The sequence below is a fragment of the Thunnus albacares genome, chromosome 17 (genome assembly GCF_914725855.1).
Source record: "Thunnus albacares chromosome 17, fThuAlb1.1, whole genome shotgun sequence".
In the NCBI taxonomy this organism is placed as follows: domain Eukaryota; kingdom Metazoa; phylum Chordata; class Actinopteri; order Scombriformes; family Scombridae; genus Thunnus; species Thunnus albacares.
Window position 1 is genome coordinate 2676375 of NC_058122.1, and position 8271 is coordinate 2684645.

The 8271-nt window shown below is 36.7% G+C and overlaps 1 long non-coding RNA gene across 1 annotated transcript; it reads left to right on the forward strand.

Moving 5' to 3' along the window:
• The first annotated feature begins 2719 nt into the window (after nucleotides 1-2719).
• Nucleotides 2720-7441, forward strand: LOC122966874. Its single transcript, XR_006398477.1, has 3 exons — nucleotides 2720-4082; nucleotides 5680-5802; nucleotides 5884-7441. It is a non-coding gene; the product is annotated as an uncharacterized LOC122966874 (long non-coding RNA).
• The last annotated feature ends 830 nt before the right edge of the window (nucleotides 7442-8271 follow it).

Below are 8271 nucleotides of genomic sequence, written 5' to 3' on the forward strand. Positions count from 1 at the left end.
TGCTCCTAGCACCGCGTGTTCATGAGCTTGCTTGCTCAAACCATGGCTCATACCATACAAATACCAAGGTACTAGTAGCTAGTAGCCGCAGCAGCTAGCGTTTGATAAGGAGGCAGCTGCACACCGTGAATTATAACATTAATTTAATAATCGATCGTTATGTACTAACATTATGTCGGACGTATTGCTAACGTTCATGCAACAAAGCTAAGTTAACACTGATTATAAGGTGTAATATTGCATACAGGTAACGTTAACTTTGTGCAATGTTACGCTTTATTATAAGGTTATGGTTGTCTAATCTAAACGCTTCAGCGTTTGTGTGTGCTGAAAGCGGATAGATGTCATTGATGTATTAAGGAGAAACCCACTTATCAACTGGCCAGCTAGCTATCTTCTGTCTTCATGGGTTTGTCTTTGACGTTATTGATTAATTACGAAGTAACACAATCGGCGCGATTCTTCACCTTTCCAATCCACCAGCCAATCTGGCAGCCCGAGGTGATCTGGTACCTACACTGTAACCCTGCTGTTTATCATGTTAACATTACTGTCATCAACCCTAAATATCCTGTAAAGCTCTGAATATTGCTGGATCCTTGTGTTGTGTTTACTGCCACTGAAAAGGAATAAACCTTTGGGCACAACGTCATTTCTCTGTTGTCTCGTCTCAGACTTGCTAACGTTACCAGCAACTCTGCGTGAGAGGCACAAACTGAGGCTACAGTTAGTCAGTGTTCTGATAATTATCGTTACGTACTAACATTATGTCGGACGTATTGCTAACGTCCATGCAACAAAGCTAAGTTAACACTGATTATAAGGTGTAATATTGCATACAGGTAACGTTAACTTTGTGCAATGTTACGCTTTATTACAAGGTTATGGTTGTCTAACCTAAACGCTTCAGCGTTTGTGTGTGCTGAAAGCGGATAGATGTCATTGATGTATTAAGGAGAAACCCACTTATCAACTGGCCAGCTAGCTATCTTCTGTCCTCATGGGTTTGTCTTTGACGTTATTGAACGACGTTATTATTGACAGATACCAGCAATTAATACATAACCCAGATTGTACCTTAAGGTTTTGTGGCCAACTTTACGTTTCACTTTTCCAATTCGCTAAATACTAATCCCGGACATCCATGTCTAACAGTACTGCATGTCCAAATATCATTAGCATGGTCACATATGTACACTCATGTTTTAAATGTAATTAACAAGCCTAACAATATAGATCATGCATTTCATTTAATGTTATAATAATTATGTGTTTGTCATAGTGTGTTTCCTATTATTGTCACACCCATTGTTTTGTTAAATGTTGATTACTTTTCTCTTGTTTCACAGACATCCCCAAAGTGCAGTTATGAAGCGCTCATCCATGCATCCATCCACCCATTTTCCAGCTGTGTAGCATCCATCAAATTATTTTATCTGAGTCATCTCTAATGTGGCTGGGCAATATGTGAAAACATAAACCTCACAATGAGTACATACCTTTTGGTAAAATTGTATACATCTATAATGTGTGATAATAATCTCCAAAACTAGAACAATGGGTATCAATCTTGCATCTCATTCCGTTTCACATTTTCACACTTTTTTCCATTTATGTAATTTTGTGATTATTTGAAGGCTTATGTGTTCTTGTTCGTACATTAAATAAATGTTCTATGATTGTAAAATGTTTTGTAAAACTTGTCAGATAAAGAAAAGTAGTGTTCATCTTCATTGTTTTGCATTCTTGTACCTATTTTACATATTGCTGAGTTATTTGCAAATGGTTTTACGTGTTTTCAATGCCATTGTTAATGTTTACATGTTTACTTGGTTAAATGAAGTTCCTTATATATATATATATATATATATATATATATATATATATATATATATATATATATATATATATATGTGTGTGTGTGTGTGTGTGTGTGTGTTCTTTATATGTATTGTCTTGTCTGAGTATCATACTGTAAGTAATCTGTCTTGTGTCCCCACTCAAGGCCTGCACCTTGACGTGGTGAGTGGGCTTTAAACTAAGCCAGGCCTTTTATGTTTGACATATCTGTTACTTAAGCTGTTTAACTATAGACACCTCATGCTAACTGTCCTGCAATTATAGAATTAAACAATACAGGTTAAAATGGTGAATTTATATGTTCACATTTTGCTAACAACATTTTCTCTTCTCTTTTAACTTTGCAAGTCACATGGTCTCCTATTTCAACTGCTGGCTCACTACTGGTCATTGTCTGCCAGCTGACCTCTCCCTTTCAGACAAGTTCTCCATTTCCAGGAATCCTATACTGCCATCTTCTGCACGTTATTACGACGAACTGAGCCTCCTTCTCACCAAACAATCTGCCTTGACCTTATCCTCAACCTTCTTCCAACCATACCTCGCACTCCTATTGCTTTGGTGTTTATTATGTTGATATTAACTTTATGAATGAAATCTTTTAATGAATATAATATAATCTTTTTAATCAATATAAACTTAGTTTACATTTTTTGGTCATTAGCTTTTTCACTTATGGCTCCTGTGGCATGCCAGCCATCAGAGGGATGAATGTTCACCATCTCTTTGAATGTTAATTTTTTGTTTTTTGAATTTCTTCCCTAAAATGCTAATATTTTTTTGTTTAATTTTGGCTTATATTCTTAGAGAGCTTTGATTTGTTTGGTTCAAGAAATGTTATCAGTCTTGATGATTGATGATTCAAGTGCTGCAAGCTTCACTGTTGAGCTTTATATTTTTCCTAGAAATCTCCTGTCCTGTGTAGAGTTCAGCTCTGAAAAACTCACACAGATCAACAGTTGCTGAAGTAAAAGAAAAACAACACTGCAATTTCTTTATATATATATAATTTGTTGATCAATTTTTGCCATTTCTTAAATAAACCCTTTATCACGATGTTGTACCATCTTTGTCTAATACATTATTCATTATTACTGTTGATGTTAAATTATCTGGTCTCTTTTACCCTTATATATACATGGTTAATGAAACAAGTAAATGTGGCAAACGTATTTTCATCGTCCATCATCGTTGTTTAAATGCCTGTTAAATAAATTCAGTACAAGTAAACATGTTACTGAAGCAACTCAACTCAAATAAGTGATGACTGTACCCTACCCTAACCCTATCACATCACATAAAATAAATAACCACGATGAGATTATAATTACGCCCAAGGCTGACAATAGGGCTAAAACCATGGATGTATTAATGAGACACATAAACCAACTGGCCACGTTTTACAACTTAACCCAGCGACATATCATAGTCAGGATCGGAAAATAACAATAAATCGAGTCAAAACGTGCTGTGCCCTTGGATGTGCAGTATAATAAAAGTTGTTTTAGTAATTGGTCTACAACTAATTTTACGTTAAATTCTGTTTATGTCGTGCTGTAGCTACTAGCATAGCCGGTAGAACTGGATGACATACATGAACGTGCAGGGCGGCGCAGTCCCGTGGCTCTGATGCGTGTTCATTATGCCTAGGAAAATAGCTCTGGATTCAGCTATTAGTGAATTTTACAAATTTTAAAACATAATCTTTTAAATAAGGGCTATTTAAGTGTTCGTACTGGGAAGTTCATGTACCTCAAAAAAAATTATCCACTGATTTACAGACGTCTCTTTCACAATGTAAGTCTATGGGAAAAAGTCTTTTTGGGCCAGTGTGCATCACATTTAGCCACTATGTCAAATTGGCTTCAAAGTCCGGCGCTCTTCCTGGGGTTTTGGTCCACCAGCATTGGGTTTGCTTTGATGATGAGAGGAGAGGTTGAAGAGCCTTGCTTACTGTAAATGAGGAGTTATTTTTGTTGATAAAGCAAGTTTTGCCTTCAGCAGAACTCCTGATGGACTCGTAGCAATTGTCTTTCATTCTCATAATGTAGTGACATTAAATTTACGTTGATGATGTGGAGAAGCCACAGGAATTTTGAAAAATTGCAAGCTCAACCTAACCTGCTGAAGTACAAATATCCTTTCTCCAAATAGATTACCTGATCAAGACATGTTTTTTTTTAATTTGCTTTACTGAAAGGAGAGTCGTGTGAATGCATGAGGTAAGCTAACAACAAGTGATATTAATATATGATGACTTGTATTTTGTTATAACGTTACTAAACATTACCTTTCAGCTCTAAGTTAGTGTAGCTAACATGTTTGTTGATTATAACTTATCTGTTTAGCTAACAGATCAATGCTGTTGAGAGCTGGCAGTCAGCAATAACATTGACTTAGAACTCAGCTGGTCTGTTACTTGGTAACATAACGTTGGCTAACGATAAAGTCACTTAGTTCACTAAGTGATGCCAACCTCCCTGGGCTCTTTGGTCCTTCAGGTAAAGCAGTTAGGTGCTGCACAGCAGACAACCATAGTTGCTGCCAATAGGTGACAATTGTAAACAATAGCCAGGTAAGATAGACGGTTATCCCGTGATTTATGCCGTTATGTTACATCTAGTGTTCTATATCTATGCTACACTCTCAATCACACAATCATTCACTCAGCCACTCAGAGGAGCTCACCTGCAGCCCATTACACAGAGAGCTACCACAGCAGGTTTACCAGAGAGCGAGAGAGATCCACAAGCACACACGGGGGGTTAAAGCACACAATACACAAATATACAGAAAATGCTCACTGTAAGACCTCTGGGTCATAACACTATCTGTACTCACTGCTAGACAAAGATACAGGAGAGAGAGCTGAAGGAAAAAGCAGAGCATCAGAGGAACTTGGACTGGTTCAGGCCCAGAGAAAGTCTGCCAGGTTGTCCCTTGAAAAGGGGGAGCTAAAGGCTTAGAAGACCAGTGAAAACAAAATCAAGTGTCGAGGCTTCATTGTTGCACAAAGCACCTTAAGTTTTCTCCTTAAGTATGACATTTAAGGCTTAATTTCTCCCTAGCTGAGGGACTTACTTCAGGGTGTTGCACAGAATCCCTTAAAACATTTCCTTAGTTAAGGAAAAACATTAAGGCATTTACTGCAGTGATAAAGTTTTACAGTTTCCATGGAGACCGCTTGCACTTGCCGTTGTGATACCTGTTATTCCTCACCTATCATCTCACAAAATTGGCCTACGGATTTTAAAAAATGGCAGAGGAAAAGAGGACAAGAAAACCAAATTGGTCAGAGGAGGAAAAGATGATACTTTTGGAGGAATACAATAAAAGAATGTACACTTGCATACTAAAAAGCAAATTTGATCCACAAATAACAGCAAACAGAAAACAACGAATGTGGGAGGAAATTGCAATAAAAATTAATTAATTCAACAAGTCTGGTGAATAGGTCCATCCACGAGATCCAAAAGAAATATGACAACTTGTCTGTTCTGGCCATCTAAGAGATCACTAATTACAGGAGGGAATCCAACAAAACTGATAAGAATAACTTTAACTTAACTTAAACTTAACTTACAGCTTAAAGTAACTGCTACGTTAGACTAATGGTTATATGGCTGATAGTGAAGAAGTCTCTGTACAGAAGTCGTTCATAATAAAGAAGATATCTTCTTGTAATAAGTTATTTATTTATTGTCGATTTCATTACACATTAAAGTATTTAAGCTATAGATATAAACTAGACTGTAACGGTAACTTTTTAACTTTCTGTTTATTAACAGAATTTATTCCATACAAAATATAATTTTCCAGGTGGGGTTCCACCTCCAAAACCTCTCTCAAATGAGGCAGGGATGGTAATGGGCATTACTGGTCACGACTCACCTACCGTGGTTCAAATTACTGGCGGAGGGAGAACGGTAGTCAATTGAAGAAGTAAGTTTTCAGTTTAAGCCTAATTAATGACATTACTGTTAATAGCATGACTGTATAGTTAACCACTAAAACCTTCTTCAGTGAGCCAGATGAGGAAATGAGGGAGCACATCTGTCATGCCTCTCAGCCCAGTGAACCCTCCAAAGACATCAACTGTCAAAGTAAGAAGTTATTGTTAATTCTTTCTTATCAATTAATTTTTCTCAAAATCTCAATCCAAACATACTGTAAAATAAAGATTGTTTTTTACTCTAATGAAGTATTCAATTATATTTCTTATTGCAGTGCAGTTAAAGTTCACATACATTTTAAAACTTTACTAGTTAGTGTCTTGTGCAACCTTTTTGTATGCCGCTGAAGTTGCATTATTGCTTGTCCCCTCTTTTTTTCATGACTGAAAAAACGGAGATGGTCCATCTGTTCTGACACTCCAAAAGGAAGTTTTGCTTCTCCAAAAAAGGAAATTAGCGCTTCAGATTGAGAACCTGGCCGTAGAGAAGAACAATTTGGATGTGCAGAATATTTTACTGCAACACAAAATAAGCCAGCTCTCAAGAGAGACAATCACACTGTGGCTGCTCTTGAGGAGGGAAAAGATTAAGTCAAAATGAATGAGAGAAATATGCATGTTTACAAAAACAAATATTAGAACAAATGCAAAACAAAGATGTATATTGTTTACTTATTATTTATTTACATGTGTATTTGGGTTGTATTTGTATTTGAAATGTCTATAAGTTGAAAATGACTGATATAATTAAAGGGAAACGTTGCTGATTTTCAACCAGCTTTGTATCATTACAATGTAGGAAGTATATGCAAATAAACAATGTTTAACTTTCCTTCATGTTGCCTGTACCCGGGGCTCGAAGGCTGTTCGAACTACAGGATCAAATTCATTAGTTAGGACATGGTATTGATTTATCAAAGCAGCAGCAAATACTAAGTTGGTGCTTTTTAGATACTCATTGCTCACAGCTATTGCTGGCTATTACAGTACTGTATTAAACTAAAGGTGATAAACCATAGAGATGCTGAGCTACAGATTTTCACAACAACCAAGACATCAAATGTTGGTTTTATGCCAGTATAACTGTTGCAGTACTTACTCAAATAAATTGGTTATATTAATCCTAATGCAACAGTTAGAATCCTAAAAGTACTTCATTTTGTAGTCTATCGCTGCTACTTCTGTTTGCAAAACTGAGACTTGTTTTATCTATTGCAATAACATTGAAATTGACATTTTAAAAAGCATATAGGAAATGTGTCAATAAGGATTTTTTTAATCTGAATCAGCAAAATTAATAGCTATTATTGCACAGTCCACCATCATACCCAGAAGTCTGTTCTGTGGGGCTACAGAACAGGTGAACCCAGGTGCAGACACAGATGAGGAGATAGGAATAAGGTAAAATGATATTTATTGCAGAGTCAGTCAATTATGTTTATATAATGCAAACCTGCTCAGTATGGCAAGTGCCCTGAGATAACTTCATTGTTGGTTTATATAGTGCAAAATCACAACTGAAGTTATCTCAGACTCTCATGTCAAAATGCCGAATTTTACAGCAGAAATAAACATGTTTACAGCCTGGTACAAAAAACGGTTTTGGTCTCTATAGCTAATTTCCCCTTTCATGACAACTGTATGGGGGGTGAATTTCTTTATAACTCACCCGTTTAAATTTTATTAATCCGTACAGTTATGCATAATGAAGGACATGGTTGCTTTGAGTGACAGGTCCACCAGCCGCTAGATGGCTTGTTGCAGCCATTCGGCCCGCCTCTTTGCCCATTTTTGATTGGCTGGGAGATAGGCAGTGTCACACACTGCCAAGATGGTGACGGATGGAGCGGCTCACTTTGAACTTCAAAACCGCTCTTCAGAAACCAACAGGTGACGTTACGGTAAATACCTCCATATTTTTATAGGGCGAGTGATGATGTTGGTGCCTTGTAGGGAATGTTCGGGTTGCGTTGTCTGTTGATGACACTTGGATGAGTGTGCCAATGAACTCTGTGGTGTGGGGATTGAACACGTTTTTCAACACCCACTGTTTAGATCTCTTACAATACACCTGAGTGAAATGTGGATCTCCTGAAAGAGAAAAGGAAATTTTACATCAAGGTTACAATGCTTTGTAAAAGCATATATGAACATGACTCATACTTTGCAAGAATACAATGATGTTAAAAAAAAAAAAAAAAAAGAAAATATATGTAAAGATGAGAAAAAGAAGGAACTGCATAATTCTATGCCTACTCCCTAGAGGTAAAACATTTAACAAAAGCTGGGAACTCAGTCAGCTTTGAAAATAGAATATTTTAATAGTTGCAGAGCTCAAATAAAACACACCTGTCTTGGTTCTGGCCTGCCTCTTTTTCACAATGTTTTCATTGTGCTCAAGGGTGGCAAGAAAAAAAGGGGGGGAATTAAACTATGATCATTAAGTAATCTATCTGCTA